This window comes from Lissotriton helveticus, chromosome 1_1 (assembly GCF_964261635.1).
Source record: "Lissotriton helveticus chromosome 1_1, aLisHel1.1, whole genome shotgun sequence".
NCBI lineage: Eukaryota > Metazoa > Chordata > Amphibia > Caudata > Salamandridae > Lissotriton > Lissotriton helveticus.
Window position 1 is genome coordinate 1,842,012,798 of NC_136057.1, and position 22,911 is coordinate 1,842,035,708.

General features: G+C 47.9%; 1 protein-coding gene across 1 annotated transcript in view; it reads left to right on the top strand.

Annotated features, from left to right (window-relative positions):
* The first annotated feature begins 2,438 nt into the window (after nt 1–2,438).
* The window catches only part of TLCD4 (TLC domain containing 4), a 394,086-nt gene continuing 373,613 nt past the window's right edge, over nt 2,439–22,911 (top strand). Inside the window, exon 1 of the mRNA XM_078641293.1 lies at nt 2,439–2,539. The gene's annotated coding sequence lies outside the window, so the exon portion shown is untranslated. The remainder of the gene's footprint in view (nt 2,540–22,911) is intronic.

Sequence of the window (22,911 nt, forward strand, 5' to 3'; positions counted from 1 at the left end):
ACCATTTACATACCTTTGTAAAACTGGTTACTGAGGCTTCATTTTTTTTCTATGCCTATTGCTTACATTTGTATTTTATATTTATTGCCCATAGTGTGAGAATGGATTTCGTAAAAAGGAATATAAAGTAGTGGTGTTAAAAGAAAAATGCCAGCAATGTGTTATTTAAAGAGCACGTAAAGAACCCGTCTTGACACTAAATAGGGTTATAAATAAAAAAGCATGTATTCATTTGTAATGTGACTTTTCTGTCTTTGTTCCCTTTGATTATCAGTCATGGATCATTCAGGAAGCCCTAGAACACAATTAAAAGTGATTTCTATTTCTATTTTCGGTTCGAAGTATGCACAGATAAGTTCTGAAAATACGGCTTTAGGTGACTGCTTATTTTTGAACAGTCTGGGACATCAAAGTAATGAGCTGGCAACACAAATCATGAGACTGGAAGTTTGTTCCAGAATCAGCACATTATTTATTTCCTTTACCATTGATCCCTGATTAATGCCAAAATAGCAATAGCTTAACTTATATCTGAAACCCTATGCCGCCATCAATAACATGCTTGAGTTACGTCAAGTGTCTGTTAATGCACCCTGCATTCATACAACTCAGTCCTCATTCTGGCCCTTCACTTTCCCGCTTGCCATGCACTTGCAGCGATCACAATGCACTCACACTGATCACCATGCACTCACACCATTCACCCGCTCCCCCAGCACTCACAGTGATCACTCCACTCGCAATGCACTTGCGCTGTTCACCCTGTACCTCACCCTGCAGTCACCCAGCACACTACTCACCAGTTGCAGCCGGCGTGGCTCGCGGGTGGGGGGGCGGGCGCGGGGGGATCACGGGGGTCATTATGAAACAAAAAAACATAAACTTAACACGATGCTGGGTCTTGCGTCTTCTCTGCTCCTGCTCTCCTGCCTCCGACAGGCACAGGAGGCAGGCAGCCAGGCTCCCTCCCCTAAGCTAATCACAACGTGGCAATGCAGCATCATGATTGGTCTGAGCACCGTGGCATGGCACTCAGCCAGGGGCTGGAGAGGTGGGCATGTTCTCCATGCAGGCTGCAATGCAACCTGCTTTTAGAAGGGGGAAATGCGCATTACTTATTTGGGCGGCCCAAGAGGGCCGACCAAACAGTCATGGCTCACTCAGGCGTGGGCAAACAACTCTGTAGGCAGAGCAGCCCGCACTTCGGCAAAGTAAACATAAAATGGTGATAACTAAAAGTTATTACCATTTTATGTTTTCGCTTCTCGCACTGCAAGAAAGCAGTGGGCCGACGCTCCTCCACCATAGCTTAGGAGCCACCACTGCTACTCACCCTGCACTCATGTGACATTTAACTCACCTGTCCCCCTCACTGCTCAATCTACAATCTCACTCAAACAAGCCCATTACTAACCATGCATTCATTCGTCCCACTCTGCACATATATCCACATCCAAATTCATATGGTCACCTAACTCACCCTGGAGTCTCTTACCCTAATCTCACACTGTTGCATCAATCACTGTGCCCTCACTTGGGCACTCATGCCACCCACACAGCTCAGAGGGTTATTGTGCCTGCTACACAGAACATGTACCATGCGGATCACAGAACTGAGTGTGAGTAAACTATGAGTAGCGCTATAAAAAAGGAAGTGCTTGTCAGTAAGGTGTTATAGAGAGATGAGATACATTGTTGGTGAGTGGTAGTGAGGGAATTCATGGAGAAGGAGGAAATGGGGGAGGGGACGCAAAAAAGACTGTTGTACAGTGTGTGACCAGTGCTAAGGCCCTGGCTGGGAGTGTTAGTGTCGTCGTTGTCCCCCCCAACCCCCCGAAGTTGAGGTATAGCTGCGCCCTTGTACGTACGGGTTACATAACTCAAACAAGGCACTGAAATCCTAATGGGTTAAAAATCTATGAGAAAATTATCTTAATTTTAATAATCTGGTAACATACAGATTTTAATTTTATGCCAACCGGGGCTGCCACCCACTGTCTTCCCTATCTTATTTGGTCTTAGCTCAGGTAAGAACGCGCCCCCGTTGGGCAAGTGGCACCATCTCAAGAGGTGTCCACGCCGCTTGCCTGCCAGTGCCAGCCTCGTGACAGAACCCAGATGCATTTCACGGCCTCTGTCACAGAGAGAAAACTATGTTCCCAGCTCTGACCATTCTGTTTGCTGACAGACCAGAAGAGTGGCCTGTGCGAACAGACAGAGAGGTTGTCCCTCTTTCTCATCACAGCAGGCCTACTCGGCCACACTGTGTTACCTTGTTCGCCCTGACCGTGACATCATCGAAGCTTGTGACCTCACTCCTGGTGACGTTCGCACGCTGCTCCCTGGCAACTCTAATGTCCTCTGGCTCTATGACCTCACGCGACAGCAGCGTCGTTGCCGTGGTGATGGGAGGTTCCGTGGGGGTCTAGGCAGCAGGACGGTCCTTGATTCCGTACAAGCTGCGTCCACATGGACCGCTCCGCCATGGGCCTGGAGAACAAGCTGGAGGCACTGAGGATGGGCCCGAGCAGCGTTCAGGGTAGGAGTGTGAGTGCGGCAGGCGTGGGCGGTGCCAGTGGGACAGAAGCTGCCGTTGGTAGGGTCAGAGACCCATGACCTTCACTCACGGTAGGTCATGGGAAGCTCTGGAGGCCGAGGTAGAGCCAGGCCCTCCGGTGGGGGAGAGCGAATCCGAGGGGGTGGAAATCTCCCCCTCCGGCGATAAAAGAAGGGTTTTCGTACAGGAGCGCTTAGAGGCAGAACTTTATCTAGTGTGGAGCCGCGTCTGACAGAACGATGTAAGGTGGAGGCAGTCCTTGGTAAAGCTTCAGGTCTGGGGTACATCAAATCCGTATTTCATCATCTCACTGAGTTGCCAAATAAGTAATCTATTCATTATTAAAGGGCCAGAAGGCAATTCACTTGTTGCAAAGTGCCAAAGAAACGGCTAATATAGGGAGAAGACTGCACCCCACTAGCTCTTTCAAGTAGTCTCACGGTGCCAGAACATCTATTCATTTCCCCCATTTCTCTCATCTCTGTTCACCCAATTTCTTTCTCCATCTATCTATTTGTGTTCCCCTTTCATTATCTCCTCCTCCGTTTCCTTTCTCCCTTCTTCTCACTCACGTCTATAACCTGAACCGCTCATCCAAGCAGCATTTGATGCTTTTGCAGAAGGAACAGGAGGGTAGCTGCCATTGGTGCAGCAGGTGCAGTGACACGGGGCCCAAAGCGCTGATATGCCCATTGAATCCTGATAAGTGTTGTAGTGTACTACCCCAACAGCAGTCAGTGCTTGTACCGGGAGCAAGGTATCCTTCCTATGCTACTGGGATGTCCTAGGCCATTCACGGGCACACCAGGGCTTCGTCGGCCTAATGAGCACTGCCCAGACTCCTGAGCATTGGCTGCAGGTTCACGTCGACTCACTAGGTTATTATGGGCTTGCTATAGAAACCCAGTATCTCACCTTTAGCGTGGTCTAGAACGGCCTCGCAGCAATGGAGGGGTGTGGTCTGTGTGCGGTATCAATGACTCGAAGTACAGGGAGAGAAACAAAACAGACCACGAAAATGGCACTAGCAAGCTAAATAGTAATTGAATGGAATTCACTTGTGACTCAAATGAATGCATCTTTTTTGCTGTCAAATTCAGATCAATTCAGTATTATTCTTGCATATGTTTCAATATATGGAAACTTTGAAATCAGGCTCTTCTTACAAGAACCCCGACACGTACAGGCCAGTAAGAGGTGTGATATTTATCTCACCTGATTAAATCTGTATCCACTGAGTTAGAATGTTTTGAGTGCGATACTAACAGTCAATTACGACTTCTTGGGGAATAGCTTGTAGATGTTGGTGCTTGCTGCACCAGTTTATACTGGGCGTTACCCTAGGGTAGCTATTTAGCCTGTGTGGGAAATACCTCCAATTTTAAGTTTTTCTAAGCCTGAATTAGGCATAGCATGTGACATCAGATATTACTGCCTGTATTTCTGTGCGTTTTTCCCATTTCCAGTTTTTTTCCCAGTAGGTTTCTTTCGTTATTCTTTTTTCCTGTCAAAATCTGTCAGGGAATAAAATGCTTGGAGTGCGGTAATTACCTCATGCAGGAAATACCTCAGTCTGTTGTAAATACCCTGTGCGTAACAACAGGACAAATCAGAATTCCAACCCGTCTGTTTACTCCTGTTTGCCATGGCTTTGATTAGGAGCTGCTGGCCGAGGGCGAGGTACCTAAAGCACGAGTAAATACTGATACACCAGCTTTTTGTATTTACTGGGTGCAATAAATAACTAATATTCCAAGTTATCGGCCTGCAAATGACGAATACTATGCAGAGGCTACTTACAAAGCCAAATTCTCACATTTTACCTTTTTTGCAGACCTTTTCTCCATCACATTTAGGCAGGTTTCACCTCCCTGAATTTGTTTGGGGAAACTGTCTAAAGTTCTGTAATCGCCTCATGTGGTAAATAACTCACCCCGGGTTAAATAACCCATGTGGTAAAAGTCCCTTTGCTCAAAATTCAGATCCTTGCGGAAGGGACCAGAACTTAGTGTGCACTTAAAATGCTGCCTCCCTCATTGACTGCCCATTCAGAGGTTGGCACCACCTTGGCCTCAACAACTGTGCTCTGCAAGTCTGAGATTGGTAACGTCTCAGAACTAATGAACATTGATGAGCAGAAAGTCACAGTAAAAAAAAAATGTTGGGGTGCCATCATGTTTTCGCTTGGAGTGCTCAAATGGGCTGAAGCATTATGCAAAAAAAAAGTTTGCCAGTACTTGAAATACCAGTGCAGGCTCTGAAGTTGAGACAATCCGGACCAACCCAATGTGGCGATTCCCTCTGTGGGATGTGATACCACATAGTGTACCACCACACTGTGTCATGTTGGATAATCTGCATAGTTCCGGCACTCATGACTCAGAGCAGGGAGAGGCCGGGCACTGAGAAGCTCCAACTGATTTTTACTTACTCCCCCAAAGCCGATGAAGAAATCTGCCCAGGCGTGCTCTAAAATTTGGAACTCACTACCTAAGGAGCTCGGCTGCAACCCCTCCTTCTATTGCTTCAAACGAGAACTTAAACCTCTACTACTCAACAACTACTTCAACACGCTTCCAAACTGAACAGTGTTTCCCAAGGATCCAATCCCCATCCACAAGACCCTTTGAGGAGGCCGCCTGACTCGCTCAGTCTCTAATCTGTCACAAACTCCCTGATCTTCATGCTGGATTGTTATATACCTTTGTGACTGTTTTGACTACCTCTGTGCTGTATTGCTCAATACTCTATATAAAATTAAAAAATAAATAGGAGTAAGGGAACAGCGCCCTGCTTCGCTATCGTGAAAGAGGAACCATCGGCCCTAATGCTAACATGGTAAATGGGCCCACCACACTGTACGTTATAGAGTAATAAAACAGAGTCATAACGAGGGTGTGGTGGGCCGCACTAACCCGTGTGCCCCGGTACCACTGCACCTTCTGCACCGCTGATAGCTAAATCCTGCCCTGCTTTCCATGTTCTTGAGGCCTTCCCTCAATAGCCTTGGGCCTTTCAGGTGTGACTGCACCAGGCACTACTCCACCCTGCACGTAGAGCCCTAGATTTACATTTATTTGTCCATGTAATGTCTGAGCCTTGCATTAGTCAGTGATTTAGAAAATGGCCAAGGTTTTTTGAATATCCTTTGAAAATTACTTCAGTTTGCCGCATTCGTGAAAATAATGCTTCGCACAAGATTTTGTCTTGTATATATCATTGTTTAATGCTAACAAAATGGTTCTCCTTAACATAAAGTATGTTTGTTGGCGTTCTGCGCAATGCATTGAGCATAGAAAACCTCAGCAAAATGTAAACTTGTAGACAAAAAAGATCCGCATACATTTTCTTGCTCGTGTCGGTTGGATTAGAGTGAAAATTATCTCACTACGCAAAAGTAATTTGAAAAGTAGCCTAGGGATTCGAATTTAGCCTACAGTTATAATCTGGGCCTGAGTTTGCAGACAGGAATTTGCGAGTGGATAGTAATTAAAGGTTATGCAATATTTTTCGCACTCTGCTGTTTGCCGCTTTCAGATACTTGCAGTGTAAATGTACTAGTAAAAAGTCAAAACATTTGGATATTGGTGCAAATAAATATCGAATCCACAGGTAATGCCTCATTTCCAGAGCTAAAATACTGTGAATACGAAGCATTTTCTATTCACAGTAATGCCTTAAACCATGGTATTGGGGTTTAGAGGATGCAGTAAATGACCCATCCTATTCTGTCCCTTGATAATTACGACCTTCATGTTAGGCCGTTGCTTGCCACATTTGAAGTGTTTTTCCAGAGTGTAGGAAATATGGCCCAGTGACCGGGGTTTGTCACCCAATGGGCAGTGCCACAGGAATAATTTGAATTTGTGGCTGCAGCGTTTTCCGCATAATTATAGATTTGTTGCGCTTTCCGAATAAAGTATCAAACAGGAAGAGAACCTGCTCGAAGGTTTAAAAGGTTGGCCTATAATAGGTCCAAATTAAGTGTCACTCTGAACCCTAAGAGGATATCTCATAAATGCATCACAACTAGAATTGTATCAAAAAAGTTTATTATAGGTTATTATGATTCATTTTTTTCTTTTTTAGTATTTTTTTAGATACAAGGAAATATGTGCAACAATGGCAAAAATAAATATACAATAAAACATTAGGGTTGTTTCCTAAACAGGGCCCAAGTTTCCGCAAGAACTATCACCAGGCACACAAACAGTCATTCTCAGTCATTCACACTTTGCTTCACACAGTTGCCATAGATGAGTATGGGAAAGATGGCATACAATCCCAAAGAGGTTTTTTAGTGGGTTCCAGGGTGGAACAAACGCCGACGCGCGTTTCGGTGTATAGCCCGGGCCGGGCTACACCTTCATCCGGGCGGAGGTGAAGTGAAGGGGGAGCTGGGGCCACAGGAGAAAGGATGTTCTCTTGGTAGAGAGGGTAGAAGGCGAACTAAATCTCCCACTTAGCTGGGGGTTCGAATTCAGGGGAAGGTTTAACTTGACAAGTCTGTAAGGCTTCAGACAATAGGCAGTTCCCAGGGTGAGTTCGTATTCAACGGTCACATTTTTAAAAAAGGTTACATTTGCTATTAGAGAAACGGAGCACAGCTATACTGGGGTTTTCTGGGACCGTCGGGATTAGCACGGTCGGGAACGGCAAAGTTGGAATCGGCAAAGTCGAGAAGATCTCGAGACAGCGGGAAAAGTGTTTGCTCACCTACAGGTTTCCACAAGGATCACGGGGATGGATAATGGCGTCTCCTGTAGGTTACGTTAGAATGTGTTTCTCGAATTCGATGTGCGGACCAAATATCCGGGGTGGGATCGGACTTTCCGAATAAGCCTGCTGCATAATCTGCAGATTTTAACAAAAAAAAATTCTAGCTCAAATAGATCAAAAGTTACAAAACGCAGCTACACATGTTGCTGTGAAGTGGACACCTTCACAAAGGTTTACTGGTCATCTTTCTGTTTGCTGCTTTTGGTTGTTAAACTGGTATTGGTGAGGTGAAACCTTTGGCCAGAAGTGTTAGCATGTGTAAAAATAACAAAATAATAAAGTAAAGCTATTAGAACATGTGCCACATTACGCTGCATAATTTGTCCTTTCCTGACACATGATTTATACACTGTCCTATTTTGTTGTGGTGTTGCTACAGGTCAATGGCAGCCCTTATAATGCTTGATTTAATTGTTATACAGTGTCACACGGTTTTTTATAGAACATATTGACCAATTACTTGCCCTTTTGGGACTTTTCACATAGAGCTTGTATAGGGTTGTATATTTCTTTATTCATTTATTGAGTTGTTTTGTAGAGCACCTACTCATCTTGTGATAGTTTCAAGTGGTACCCTTATAGATAGAAGCAGGAAGAATATACACATAGTGCATGCAGTAGAGAGAAAAATACCAGGGTTGTTAAGGTCCCGTGGAAAGTGATGGGCGTCATACCCAATATAACTCAGTTTCTTAACCAGGTAATGCCCTAAGCAAATGCTGTGGAACCTGAAATAGCTTGATTTGGAGGAGTTTTCTGAGCTCCAGGTAGTTAGTTTGAGTTCTGAATTGGATGTCCAAGACATTCCATAGAAGTTGACCCCGCACTCCTAAGTAACGTCATCTTTGCTTATGATGGCCAAAGGCATGGTGAGTAATCAAGTGTGATGTTGTGTGATGTTTCTGACCAAATTTTTCTAAAAGGGATATCACAAGAAGCCAATTTTGTATTATGTAGGCCTTTGTTCCAATACATCTTTTGGATTATGCACAGTGACTTGAATTTAATCCTCGCATCCACTGGAAGTCAACAGAGCACTTTCAGACACAGCTTGGAATGGTCAGATATACCAAGGCTTAGGCACATCTTGGCGGCTTGAATTTGGAGTCTCAGGAATCTGTCAGACAAATAATTTGGCAGACCTGCGTAAATCACTTCACAGTAATCCAGCTATCCCAAGACCAGTCATCTTTTTGGTTCCATTCCACAAGCGATTTGTAAGAGAGAAAGAGTTTTGCAGCTCAAGGAGATGTGAAAATTGACCTATTTGACCAAGGAAAGGGGAATCAGAGGTTTGAGTCAAATCCATTTTCCAGAGTCTTTGTTTTCTGATTTCTTGGAGGCTTCAGTTCAAGGGTTAGAAGCTTGCAAAGCGGTAAAATGTGCTGTCTTTTCCTCCTAAGAAAGGATTTATGTTTTCTAGGTATCTTAAGCAATGGACACATTCTCTCATCCATTGTTGTATATGGTCTAAACAACTGATGATGTTGTCATGGCCATCTACATTTCCCCCCCGGCAGATGCAGACCTATCTGTCATCTCACTCCATCTTAAAGGGTATTTTGCAGTGATGAGAAAGGGCTCACTTGGGAGAATGTAGAGCCTTAGGAAACCATGCAAAGAAAGTGAGGTGCATTCTGTAGAACCCATACTGACTTGTTGAGTCCTACCATGAAGGAATTAACTCATCCTTTTCTGAGGTGATGGGAATCTCCTGCCACTTCGTCTGGATAAAAGAAAACCATAAACAACAGCACTACAGGCTCACAAAATAGGAACCCAGGTTCATTGCTTGCCTTTGTCAAAAGTTCACGCCAATTTCAGGTCAAAATAGTGACTGGGGATCATGGAGTAGATGATTTTGCTCGATATTCACTTGTAATTGATTTATTGCCACTTTTTTTTCCAGTATTCTGCACTGATGACATCCTATATAACATGACCAATTATGATGAGTTTGATCGTTGCATTTTGCACGGGGCATGGCATGCAGATGTATTTGTGTGCAGAGTAGTGACAAAGCAAGGAGCAGAACTCTGATGCTGGTGTAGCATATGACATCACTAGTCATGCTACTCTTCTCGTAGATTCAGACTGAGATGCATTGCACAGCACCTGTAGGAGTCTTGTGCTATTCCCTATGCTATTACACAATGGACATGACCGAAAGACATGCCATTTATTTCTGCTGTCCTCGGCCAGCTGATCAATTCTGAGATTATTGATAAATGTATGAAATCATTAGGGTGCACTTGAGGGAGTTTGTGATTGTATAACTAACGAAATCAATGGAATGTGTGGTTTCTGATGTTTTTTTTAAATCATAACCATATTCATAAACATAGGGTCTTTTCAACAGAACTTGTTTCAGGGAACTTGCGGAGATACTATGTGGGTACTGCAGATATGCAGTCTATGCGCTTCTGTTCAGAAGGCACAGCCTGCAACCATAACCTGTGCAGACTGCCACTGCAACAATATCCTCAAGTTACAGCATGCAGCCATGCCCTGGAGTTAGTATGCGCAAGTCTTTGCATGCCATCATTCCCAATGCAAACTATGGGGTCGATTACGATGGCGGTGAATCCGCATCCTCCGGGACGGTGGAAGCCACTGCCGGCCCGGAGGATGTGGATTCACCGCTGCGGCATAGAAAACACCCACCGCCAGATTATGATGGTGGTGGGATCAGCGGCGGACAGCAGGCCTGTCCGCCACTGATCCGCGGGGTGTGGACCGCAATATGGTGGCGGTGTCTGTAAGACACCGCCACCCACATTAGGATGGGCGCGGAAACATGTTTTTCCGCGGCGGCTTCTCCGCCGTAGAAAAGCATGTGGACCTTTGCTTCTAGGGGCCCCTTGCGGGCCCCCAGGGTGTTGGGGGGTGGGGGGTGCACATGAGGGGTACCTATGGTACCCCCCTGCTTTGGCATGCCCAAAGTGGCAGGCACCACGCGGTGCCCGCCACGTTGTGCATGTCAAAGGAAAACATGCATTTTTAACTTTGCACCGCAATGTTAAGTATACGGGATGTGACCACCAGGGTGGCGGTCACATCCTAATTCCAACGGAGGGACCGCCGCTGCCCCTGCGGACGGTCCCTCCACCTCGGTGGTGGCGGACGGACGCAGGTCCGTCCGCCATCGTAATCGACCCCTATGTTCTTCTTTAATAAACAGGTTTCAATAGATTCCTGAGGCCCCTGGGCCCTGCAGCCTGCATCATTAATAGCTCCACACCCAGTGCTTTTTTGTGAAACAATAGGTGCCAGGGCTCACATTTTCACCAGAAGCCTGCCGCTTCTGAATGCCTGGGTTGTTTCTGTACTGGTCGATGTATATTTGCAGTGCGTCAGTTTTTTTTTTTTGCATTATGTATGTGGCCGCAGATGGTAATATAACCAGAGGCCACACTTTCAATCGTTTAGGTTTTTGGAAGAATGAAACAACCAGACGTGCAAAGAACTCGAGCCTTTGACATGCTGACTATATATATTCAAATTGTAGCAGTGAAACCATAACTCTCTGAGCTATCCCACACTTTACATTAAATACTCTATATCAGTCACTCCAGTGGTGTAGGAAGAGTGACATGAGCTTTATGCAATCATGGAAATGGTCCTCCCATTTGGGTAGTAAAATACTGGCATAATTTGGGTGCTGACGGCCCTAAAGAATCCTAGACCTCAGTGCCACTGTACCTGCTGCACAATTCAGTGCTACACCCCTGTATCATTCTTGTCCGAAGGTATTCTGTGGAAATATCCTGCCTCATCAGTGTCTGTTCGTCACACCTGCAGAGTGAGGCTGAAACCCTGTACAAATGGGGGTGGAGGGAAGTGTCGTTCCAAAGGGGGCGGTCCGCCCAGGTGGCACAAGATTTTGGGGCGGCTGCCTCCTCCCAAGCTTACCTGCCGTTTTGGGGTGGCAAGCACCACCCCTCTGCAAAGCTGACGTTGCGGGGCATTGGCTAAACCTCGCCAGCAAACCCCCTCCTCCCCCCCCCCCTCCTCCCACTATTCAAGTACATACATGCACAGGTACGCACAGATACTAAAGAGAGCCTAGATTGACGGAACCAGAGCAGAACCCCCTCCTTCCCTTAATGGAAAGAAAGGACGACAATAGATAGATTAGAAAGCCCAATTAAGCAGTGGGACCAGCAGAAGATGGACAGAGGAGGGATCTGCATGGAGGCTGGGGGGGGGGGGCAGGGTTGGATTGGGATTGAAAATCGGCCCGGGCACGCAAAAAAAAAAATCGGGCCACATTTGCATAATCACTCCTCAGATCACTGCTTTGGCATCAACTTATAAAAAAAACTGTAGGAGGGGGGGTAAAAAAATATTGCACGCGTTAGTTTACAGTGGTGAAACAAGTTAAGCCACTTCTACTCAGGCCCCCTGCCACCATTCAGTATGTGCACACATCAATGGGCTAAACGGAGGTAATGAGCGCCCATCTGTCTCTAGAAAGGCCACTCAGACACCTACTGGGCCGCTGGCTGTATTCGAACAATAGAGACAGCGCCCAAATGGCCCCCCAGACTGCTAAAAAAAGAGGCCCACAGCAGCACTCGGACACCGGCCCCCGGAAACGGAGAGAAGCAGAACAGAGAGGATTTGACAGGATGGTGAAGAGAAAATGAAAGGAAAGATTACAGACTGGGCCTGACTGGCCATAGCGGGCACTGGGCATTTTCCCAGTGGGCCGCCAGGGCGGAGGCTGGTTTTAGACCCCTGGGGGTGGGGGGGGGGAGTTTTTGTTACCGGGGGCCGGTTTTGCAAATGTGGGGCAAAGCTTTCCACTAGCACACTCCTCCCCCCCACCAGGGCCTGCTGAGCTCTTTGCCCGCGGTACAAAAGGGGGTGGTGATGGACAGAGCATCTGAATTAATCAAACACTCACACCCAGTCAAAAGATCTGGGTTTAATCCATCACCGTTCTTTAGCCCACTCTGCCACCCCAGTTCAGACATGGCTATATGCAAATCAGGCTGACCCTGTGCCTCATGGGAACAGTCCAGCCTGAACTGCCAAGCCATGTCTTCCCTGGACTGGAAACAAGCTTCCGAGGACCGGTTTCTGGCATTCCAGCCATCTTCAGCCCGGCTTGCTTGAATCCAGTGGCAAAGTGAGCAAGGGACTCACGTCTGACCATACCCTGCCACACTTATGGCGGCCAAAAGCGGTACAAAAGGGGGTGGTGATGGACGGAGCATCTGAATCAATCAAACACTCACACCCAGTCAAAAGATCTGGGTTTAATCCATCACCGTTCTTTAGCCCACTCTGCCACCCCAGTTCAGACATGGCTATATGCAAATCAGTCTGACCCTGTGCCTCATGGGAACAGTCCAGCCCGAACTGCCAAGCCATGCCTTCCCTGGACCGGAAACAAGCTTCCGAGGACCGGTTTCTGGCATTCCAGCCGTCTTCAGCCCGGCTTGCTTGAATCCAGTGGCAAAGTGAGCAAGGGACTCACGTCTGACCATACCCTGCCACACTTATGGTGGCCAAAAGCGGTACAAAAGGGGGTGGTGATGGACGGAGCATCTGAATCAATCAAACACTCACACCCAGTCAAAAGATCTGGGTTTAATCCATCACCGTTCTTTAGCCCACTCTGCCACCCCAGTTCAGACATGGCTATATGCAAATCATTCTGACCCTGTGCCTCATTGGAACAGTCCAGCCGAACTGCCAAGCCATGTCTTCCCTGGACAGGAAACAAGCTTCCGAGGACCGGTTTCTGGCATTACAGCCGTCTTCAGCCCGGCTTGCTTGAATCCAGTGGCAAAGTGAGCAAGGGACTCACGTCTGACCATACCCTGCTACACTGATGGCGGCCAAAAGCGGTACAAAAGGGGGTGGTGATGGACGGAGCATCTGAATCAATCAAACACTCACACCCAGTCAAAAGATCTGGGTTTAATCCATCACCGTTCTTTAGCCCACTCTGCCACCCCAGTTCAGACATGGCTATATGCAAATCAGTCTGACCCTGTGCCTCATGGGAACAGTCCAGCCCGAACTGCCAAGCCATGTCTTCCCTGGACCGGAAACAAGCTTCCGAGGACCGGTTTCTGGCATTCCAGCCGTCTTCAGCCCGGCTTGCTTGAATCCAGTGGCAAAGTGAGCAAGGGACTCACGTCTGACCATACCCTGCCACACTTATGGTGGCCAAAAGCGGTACAAAAGGGGGTGGTGATAGACGGAGCATCTGAATCAATCAAACACTCACACCCAGTCAAAAGATCTGGGTTTAATCCATCACCGTTCTTTAGCCCACTCTGCCACCCCAGTTCAGACATGGCTATATGCAAATCAGTCTGACCCTGTGCCTCATGGGAACAGTCCAGCCCGAACTGCCAAGCCATGTTATCCCTGGACCGGAAACAAGCTTCCGAGGACCGGTTTCTGGCATTCCAGCGGTCTTCAGCCCGGCTTGCTTGAATCCAGTGGCAAAGTGAGCAAGGGACTCGCGTCTGAGCATACCCTGCCACACTTATGGCGGCCAAAAGCGGTACAAAAGGGGGTGGTGATGGACGGAGCATCTGAATCAATCAAACACTCACACCCAGTCAAAAGATCTGGGTTTATTCCATCACCGTTCTTTAGCCCACTCAGCCACCCCAGTTCAGACATGGCTATATGCAAATCAGTCTGACCCTGTGCCTCATGGGAACAGTCCAGCCCGAACTGCCAAGCCATGTCTTCCCTGGACCGGAAACAAGCATCCTGGGACCCTGTTTCGGATTCATAATCCTCATCAGCCAGGCTATCTTGAATCCAGTGACCAAGTGAGCAAGGGACTCACGTCTGAGCATACCCTGCCACACTTATGGCGGCCAAAAGCGGTACAAAAGGGGGTGGTGATGGACGGAGCATCTGAATCAATCAAACACTCACACCCAGTCAAAAGATCTGGGTTTAATCCATCTGGCAGGATCTAGACCGTTCTGCGCCTGCCTGAACTACAACTCCCTTGTTCGGTGGGCCAAGAACTACGAGACCCATGATCCTTTGCAGTACAGGATATAGCGGGGCGTGACCCAAGAACAAGCGCTCGTGATTTTGGTTGTTTGCTGAAGGAGCCTTCCGTTTCCAGTTATATTCCCGTGCGCCTGTGGCGTATGAATTGAAGAACACTGAGAAGACCCGTAGCTCGCTGAAGGGAGATTCAGTCGGGTAACGTGTTCGCGCGCTTGCGCATTTGTGGTGTAGTATCTGGCATTTGACCGGGAGCTTGCTGCTCGCGTCATTCAGAGCCTCGCGGCTGCGAGGAACATTTCACTGTGCAGTGTTTGGACTTACAAGGATGTTTGCTTATAGCCATCGAGCAACCTCCGGCTGGGGGTTGTAGTTTATTGAACAAGTGACGGATTGCAGGGGGGGTTAGTCCTCCGCAATGCCGGCACGAAGGAAAAGTGTTTCAGGATATTGATTCACCCATTAGCGGATTACAATTACTAAAGCGGATGTTGGTAGTGCTTTTCAACTACAGCATGCCGTGTTTAGATGATTCTTGGAACTAGAGATTTTATCTGGGACCTGGCTTTGGTTTTCCCTAGCAGAGGAGGAGTCTGCTTATATTCTTTTGAGTTACTTTGTCATCTTTGCATATCCCAAGGAATGCTCACGGACGTTTTCGTTTTCCTTTGGAGTATTCTCATTAAGAATTAACTTTACTACCTTGTAGGGTATGTATCTGGAGCGACAGCATTATATAGGAAGGTCGTTGTTTCAATTGCCTTAAACATAATTGTGCTTCTTGTGTTGTGCAGGGGCAAGAGGGACATGAGAAGATACTGCTGTATGAAGGGGCAAACATTGTGACATTACAGGTGAATCAGGCTGCGTTCTGTTTAGCGAGAATGTAATGAGAGTAGCATTTATAACGTTATTAATTCTTGTGTATTTCTGTTGCAGCTTCTATTCCACTGCTGACCCTTCCTTCTATCCTTTTCTTTTGGGTTTTTTCCCCTTTTGGGGTTTTTCCCTCACCGTATCACCTGAACACCCTGTGATATACATTCGGGGTGTTTGGGGGGTCCGGAGGTGGAGCATTTCTTCTGCACGTGGATCCTGCGGAGTGCTACCGTGACAGAATCACGAGCCCAAGAATTTCACTCTGCCTGATCCATGTGTGGGAGTAATGGCGTCCATGGAGGATGTGTTGCACGCTCTGGTGTTGGTGCAGCAGGAGTTGGTTGCCTCTAAGGCAGAGACTGCTGCTCTACGGGAGAAGGTGGATAGGTTGGGGAGTAACCCTTTTAATGCTTCTGCCCCGGCCTCCTCAGTACAGGTTACAGTACCACCTCCCATACCTTTGGCTAATCCTGAAAGGTTCTCAGGTGACCCACGAAAGGTGCAGGTATTCCTGACCCAGGTCCTTATGCACTTTTCATGTAAACCGTCCTCATTTCCTACGAATCATTCTAGGGTGGCGTTCACTATTTCATATTTAGTGGGGGATGCTGCTAATTGGGCAGTGCCTTTAGTGAAACGTGATGACGCTATCCTGTCAGATTGGTCAGCTTTTAGAACGGAATTTGAGAGGGTTTTTGATCGGAGGGCTACATCTTGTAGTGCAGATCGAGAACTACTAGAATTACGCCAGGGTAAGGGAGAATTGGTTCCTTATTTGACTGCATTTAACAGGTTGGTGGCCGAAGCAGAGTGGCCAGAGGAAAAAAGAATGTCTCTTTTTTATCTAGGGTTAAAAGAGGAGTTGAAAGACGTGGTGGCTCAGGTGGATCCCCAGCCCACCACATATGTGGACATGGTGAATTTGGCGTTAAGATTGGATAGCCGTTTAACAGAGAGAGGGGGTAGTAGAAGACGTTGGGACAAAGGAACCTATAGTTATGAACGAACCCCTCGCCGAAGTCCGGGCGGATCAGAATCCGCTCCTGAGCCTATGGAGATAGGAGCTCTTAGGGCTCCTTTGTCAAGAGAAGAAAGGGAGAGTAGGAGAATAGAGGGCCTATGCATGTACTGTGGGAAGAAGGGGCACTACGTTAGAGAGTGCCCCTCCAAACCTAAGACTTCTGGTGGCTTTAACAGGTTCAAGAAGGTGGCGGTATCTTCCAACATGTTAGATATCTCAGCAAGGGAAGAAAATAAACCCAGGGCTGAGGGGGGACAGGAATGGAAACTCACCTCATTGTCCTCCGCCGGACCAGAAGAAACAGAAGCGCATCTTGTGATAGTTATGACTATTGAAAGTGATCATGTGCAACATCAAGTTATGGTGATGTTGGATTCCGGAGCCACAGGCAATTTTATTGATGACAGCTTAGTAACACGTTTGGCGTTGCCTCGTGTCCCCAGAGAGAACCCCGAAGATGTTTTGGCTGTCGATGGGCAACCATTAACATCAGGTCAAATAACCGAAAGAACCAGCGAAATAGGGCTGTCCTTGGTGTTGCATGGATATGTGCATACAGAGAATCTGACATTAAACATCATAGCTGCTCCTCAATATGAGGTCATCCTTGGCATGCCTTGGTTGCACAGACACAATCCTGTGGTGGATTGGAAGACAAAGACCTTTCGTTTCGTACCCGAAAATTGTCAGGACCATTTAGTTCCATGTGTCCCAGCTCATGTGGCGGTGTTAACAACCCCGTTTTTGGCTGCTACAGCGGCAGAAAAAGATGTTCAACTACCCATTGAATATAGGGCTTACAGTGATGTATTCAGTCAGAGTAAAGCGGAGTCTTTACCCCCTCACAGGGAATATGACTGCCGTATAGATCTGGTGGAGGGGGCTACAATACCCACATGTAGAGTGTACGCTTTTGCTGTGCCTGAAACCACCCACTTGAGAGAATATCTAGACCACTATGGGCGTTTGGGGTTCATTAGGCCTTCCCGCTCTCCAGCGGCGTCTCCCCTGTTTTTCATTGCAAAGGCTAATGGGGATTTGAGAGCGTGTGTAGATTACCGCGTATTAAATAAAAACACTGTACGCAATCGTTACCCTCTTCCCCTCATTTCTGTCTTGCTCGACCAGGTGAGAGAGGCCAAAATTTACACCCGTTTGGACTTACGTGGGGCTTATCACCTGGTCCGAGTAAGAGAGGGGGACGAGTGGAAAACTGCGTTCAAGACAAGATTCGGTCTTTATGAATATTTGGTAATACCCTTCGGGCTTTGTAATGCTCCGGCAGCATTCCAATTTTTCATAAATGACGTATTGAAAGATTATGTGGATCGGTTTGTAGTAATGTACATTGACGATATTTTGATATATTCTCATGATGTTGCTTGTCATACAGCCCAAGTGTGCCAAGTTCTGGACAAACTGAGAGAACATAGTTTGTATGTAAAATTGAGCAAATGCGAATTTGGGGTGCAGGAAGTGGAGTTTCTGGGGGTCAATCTTAGTCCTCATGGCCTCCAGATGTCTGAAAGAAAGGTACAGGCTGTTCAGGAGTGGCCAGCCCTGAGAAATGTGAAAGAAGTGCAGAGTTTTTTAGGATTCGCGAATTATTATCGCCGGTTCATTCTGCACTTCTCTCAGACGGCGGTTCCCATCACAAGGCTGTTAAGAAAGGGAACACTGTTTGTGTGGACTTCTGAGGCTGACAATGCTTTCCAGGCCTTGAAAAGAGCTTTTACCACAGCCCCAGTGCTGGCACACCCTGTGCTGGAAAAACCTTTCATAGTCGAAGCGGATGCTTCTGATGCAGCCGTAGGGGCTATCCTATCCCAGAGAGATTCAGATAATGGCCAGCTTCATCCTGTTGCTTATTTGCCAAAGAAACTGAGCCCGGCAGAGGTCAATTACACTATAGCAGAGAAAGAGCTACTGGCTATTAAACGAGCATTTCAAGAATGGAGACCTTACCTCTGGGGGTCTAGTCAAGCGGTGACTGTATACACCGACCACCGGAATCTCCAATATATGTCCTCAGCGAGACACTTAACGCAAAGACAGATGAGGTGGATGCTGTTCTTTTCTGAATATAATTTTGTGGTAACTTTTCGTCCTGGTGTAGAGAACAGGAAAGCAGATGCACTGTCCAGGCAGGAGATATGTACAGAGCTGTCTGAGGAAGTACAGCACTCCATAATCTCTCCTACCAAGGTAGTGTGTGCGGTTCGCGCTGAGAGGTTCTTGGGAGACATCAGGAGTTCGAGGTCTCTGAGATCGTGGGAGCGATGGGCGGCTCAGAAACCAGACAGAAAGTTGAGACAGGGGTTGCCTTTTCAGGGGGAGAGTTTGTTCCTACCTACTGAGGAATTGCGGCCAAAAGCTTTTAGTTGGTGTCATGTAGTTCCATCAGCAGGACATCCAGGGGTTACCAAGACTGTGCGACTGCTTAGAAGACATTTCTGGTGGGAGTCTTTGGTCTTGGATGTCGCTAAATGGGTAGAGAAGTGTGAGACCTGTGCCAGAGCAAAAGGAGAGAACACCAAACGGAAAGGTCTATTGATGCCTATGCCCACCCCCGTTCACCCTTGGCAGAACATAAGTCTGGATTTTATAACAGGCTTACCTTTGAATCAGGGCAATTCAGCCGTGTTGGTGGATAATCTGACGAAGATGGGACATTTTATACCCTGTCTAAACCTCCCTACGGCAGGTCAGACAGCTCAATTGTTGGCCTCGCAGGTCATAAGGTTACATGGCATTCCACGGGTGATTGTGTCAGACAGGGGACCACAGTTCATCGCTCGCTTTTGGCAAACGTGATGCAAGGCATTGGGCGTAGAGTCAGCGCTCTCTACCAGCTTCCATCCTCAAACGGATGGGCAAACTGAACGCCTGAACCAGACTTTGAAGAAGTACTTGCGCTGTTACTCTGAGGCAGCCCATGAATCCTGGGTGGATTTACTGTGGATGGCTGAGTTGTCCTATAACAATACATGGCACAGTTCAACCGGTATGTCGCCTTTTAAGGCAAACTTTGGTTATGATGCCAACACTTTGCCTATTGACATCCCCGCTGAGTTGGCCAATCAACCCACTGTGAGAGAACGTATCATGGCCTTAAGGAAGGTGCATAGGGGGGTTCAAAAACATCTGATGAAAGCTAAGGAGGTGTACAAGAAATGGGAGGACAAACATCGGGTTCAGGGTCCTCTGTTCCAGGTGGGTGACAGGGTGTCTTTCATCCTCGGTTCATTGGTCCTTATCCCATAGTGCGTCAAGTAAATCCTGTGGCGTACAAGTTGAAGCTGCCCTCCTCATTAGGAATACATCCAGTGTTCCATGTGCAGTTGTTGAAAAAAGCCCTCTCCTCGCGCAGGAAGGCGCCGCCTCCGGTACTCTCCGAGGGTGGTCTGGAGTACGAGGTGAAGGCTATTCGCGACTCTGAACTCCGAAGGGGGGTGCTTTGGTATTTGGTCTCATGGAAAGGGTATACAGCTGAGGATGACTCTTGGGAGCCGTGGCACTATGTACATGCCCCCGGGGCGGTCAGGTCTTTCCATGCTCGGTTCCCCAACAAGCCGGGTCCTAGGAGGCGCCTGGGAGGAGGGTGTACTGTCAGGGTCTAGACCGTTCTGCGCCTGCCTGAACTACAACTCCCTTGTTCGGTGGGCCAAGAACTACGGGACCCATGATCCTTTGCAGTACAGGATATGTGGAGTAGTGTGGCTCACTGGTTAGAGGCAGCAGGCCTGAGAGCAGAAGTCGGCCCGGGACCAGGGTTCAATTCCCGACGCGGCAGGGTCGTGGACCTTGGTCAGCGGACTCGATAATTCTCGCTTCGGTGCTTACTCTAATCAGGGGTTCCACTCGGCAACTCTGGGCATTAGCTTGCCTAATCTCCACAACTGCCCCACCAATTCCGGGGATGCCTGGCTCCACCTTGGGGACTCCCAGCAAGGGACTATCCCACTGGGAAAGCCAGGACGGGTTCCCCAGAGTTATACAGCGCCGGGACGCCCCGTTGCTGGGGCAGCTGTGCGCTTTACAAGTATACTACTACTACTACTACTACTACTACTACTACTACTACATATAGCGGGGCATGACCCAAGAACAAGCGCTCGTGATTTTGGTTGTTTGCTGACGGAGCCTTCCGTTTCCAGTTATATTCCCGTGCGCCTGTGGCGTATGAATTGAAGAACACTGAGAAGACCCGTAGCTCGCTAAAGGGAGATTCAGTCGGGTAACGTGTTCGCGCGCTTGCGCATTTGTGGTGTAGTATCTGGCATTTGACCGGGAGCTTGCTGCTCGCGTCATTCAGAGCCTCGCGGCTGCGAGGAACATTTCACTGTGCAGTGTTTGGACTTACAAGGATGTTTGCTTATCGCCATCGAGCAACCTCCGGCTGGGGGTTGTAGTTTATTGAACAAGTGACGGATTGCAGGGGGGGTTAGTCCTCCGCAATGCCGGCACGAAGGAAAAGTGTTTCAGGATATTGATTCACCCATTAGCGGATTACAATTACTAAAGCGGATGTTGGTAGTGCTTTTCAACTACAGCATGCCGTGTTTAGATGATTCTTGGAACTAGAGATTTTATCTGGGACCTGGCTTTGGTTTTCCCTAGCAGAGGAGGAGTCTGCTTATTTTCTTTTGAGTTACTTTATGTCATCTTTGCATATCCCAAGGAATGCTCACGGACGTTTTCCTTTGGAGTATTCTCATTAAGAATTAACTTTACTACCTTGTAGGGTATGTATCTGGAGCGACAGCATTATATAGGAAGGTCGTTGTTTCAATTGCCTTAAACATAATTGTGCTTCTTGTGTTGTGCAGGGGCAAGAGGGACAAGAGAAGATACTGCTGTATGAAGGGGCAAACATTGTGACATTACAGGTGAATCAGGCTGCGTTCTGTTTAGCGAGAATGTAATGAGAGTAGCATTTATAACGTTATTTATTCTTGTGTATTTCTGTTGCAGATTCTATTCCACTGCTGACCCTTCCTTCTATCCTTTTCTTTTGGGTTTTTTCCCCTTTTGGGTTTTTTCCCTCACCGTATCACCTGAACACCCTGTGATATACATTCGGGGTGTTTGGGGGGTCCGGAGGTGGAGCATTTCTTCTGCACGTGGATCCTGCGGAGTGCTACCGTGACACCATCACTGTTCTTTAGCCCACTCTGCCACCCCAGTTCAGACATGGCTATATGCAAATCAGTCTGACCCTGTGCCTCTTGGGAACAGTCCAGCCGGAACTGCCAAGCCATGTCTTCCCTGGACCGGAAACAAGCTTCCGAGGACCGGTTTCTGGCATTTCAGCCGTCTTCAGCCCGGCTTGCTTGAATCCAGTGGCAAAGTGAGCAAGGGACTCACGTCTGAGCATATCCTGCCACACTTATGGCGGCCAAAAGCGGTACAAAAGGGGGTGGTGATGGATTAAACCCAGATCAGTTGACTGGGGGTGAGTGTTTGATTTGCTCAAACGCTCCGTCCATCATCCCCTTTTGTATCGCTTTGTTAGCCCTAAGTGTGGCAGAGTATGCTCAGACGTGAGTCCCTTGCTCACTTGGCCACTGGATTCAAGATAGCCTGGCTGATGAGGATTATGAATCCGAAACCGGTCCCAGGATGCTTGTTTCCGGTCCAGGGAAGACATGGCTTGGCAGTTCGGGCTGGACTGTTCCCACGAGGCACAGGGTCAGACTGATTTGCATATGGTCATGTCTGAACTGGGGTGGCTGAGTGGGCTAAAGAATGGTGATGGATTAATCCCAGATCAGTTGACTGGGGGTGAGTGTTTGATTTGCTCAAACGCTCCGTTCATCATCCCCTTTTGTATCGCTTTGTTCGCCCTAAGTGTGGCAGGGTATGCTCAGACGTGAGTCCCTTGCTCACTTGGCCACTGGATTCAAGATAGCCTGGCTGATGAGGATTATGAATCCGAAACCGGTCCCAGGATGCTTGTTTCCGGTCCAGGGAAGACATGGCTTGGCAGTTCGGGCTGGACTGTTCCCATGAGGCACAGGGTCAGACTGATTTGCATACGGTCATGTCTGAACTGGGGTGGCTGAGTGGGCTATAGAATGGTGATGGATTAAACCCAGATCAGTTGACTGGGGGTGAGTGTTTGATTTGCTCAAATGCTCTGTCCATCATCCCCTTTTGTATCGCTTTGTTCGCCCTAAGTGTGGCAGGGTATGCTCAGATGTGAGTCCCTTGCTCACTTGGCCACTGGATTCAAGATAGCCTGGCTGATGAGGATTATGAATCCGAAACAGGGTCCCAGGATGCTTGTTTCCGGCCCAGGGAAGACATGGCTTGGCAGTTCGGGCTGGACTGTTCCCATGAGGCTCAGGGTCAGACTGATTTGCATATGGTCATGTCTGAACTGGGGTGGCTGAGTAGGCTAGAGAATGGTGATGGATTAAACTCAGATCAGTTGACTGGGGGTGAGTGTTTGATTTGCTCAAACGCTCCGTCCATCATCCCCTTTTGTATCGCTTTGTTCGCCCTAAGTGTGGCAGGGTATGCTCAGACGTGAGTCCCTTGCTCACTTGGCCACTGGATTCAAGATAGCCTGGCTGATGAGGATTATGAATCCGAAACCGGTCCCAGGATGCTTGTTTCCGGTCCAGGGAAGACATGGCTTGGCAGTTCGGGCTGGACTGTTCCCATGAGGCACATGGTC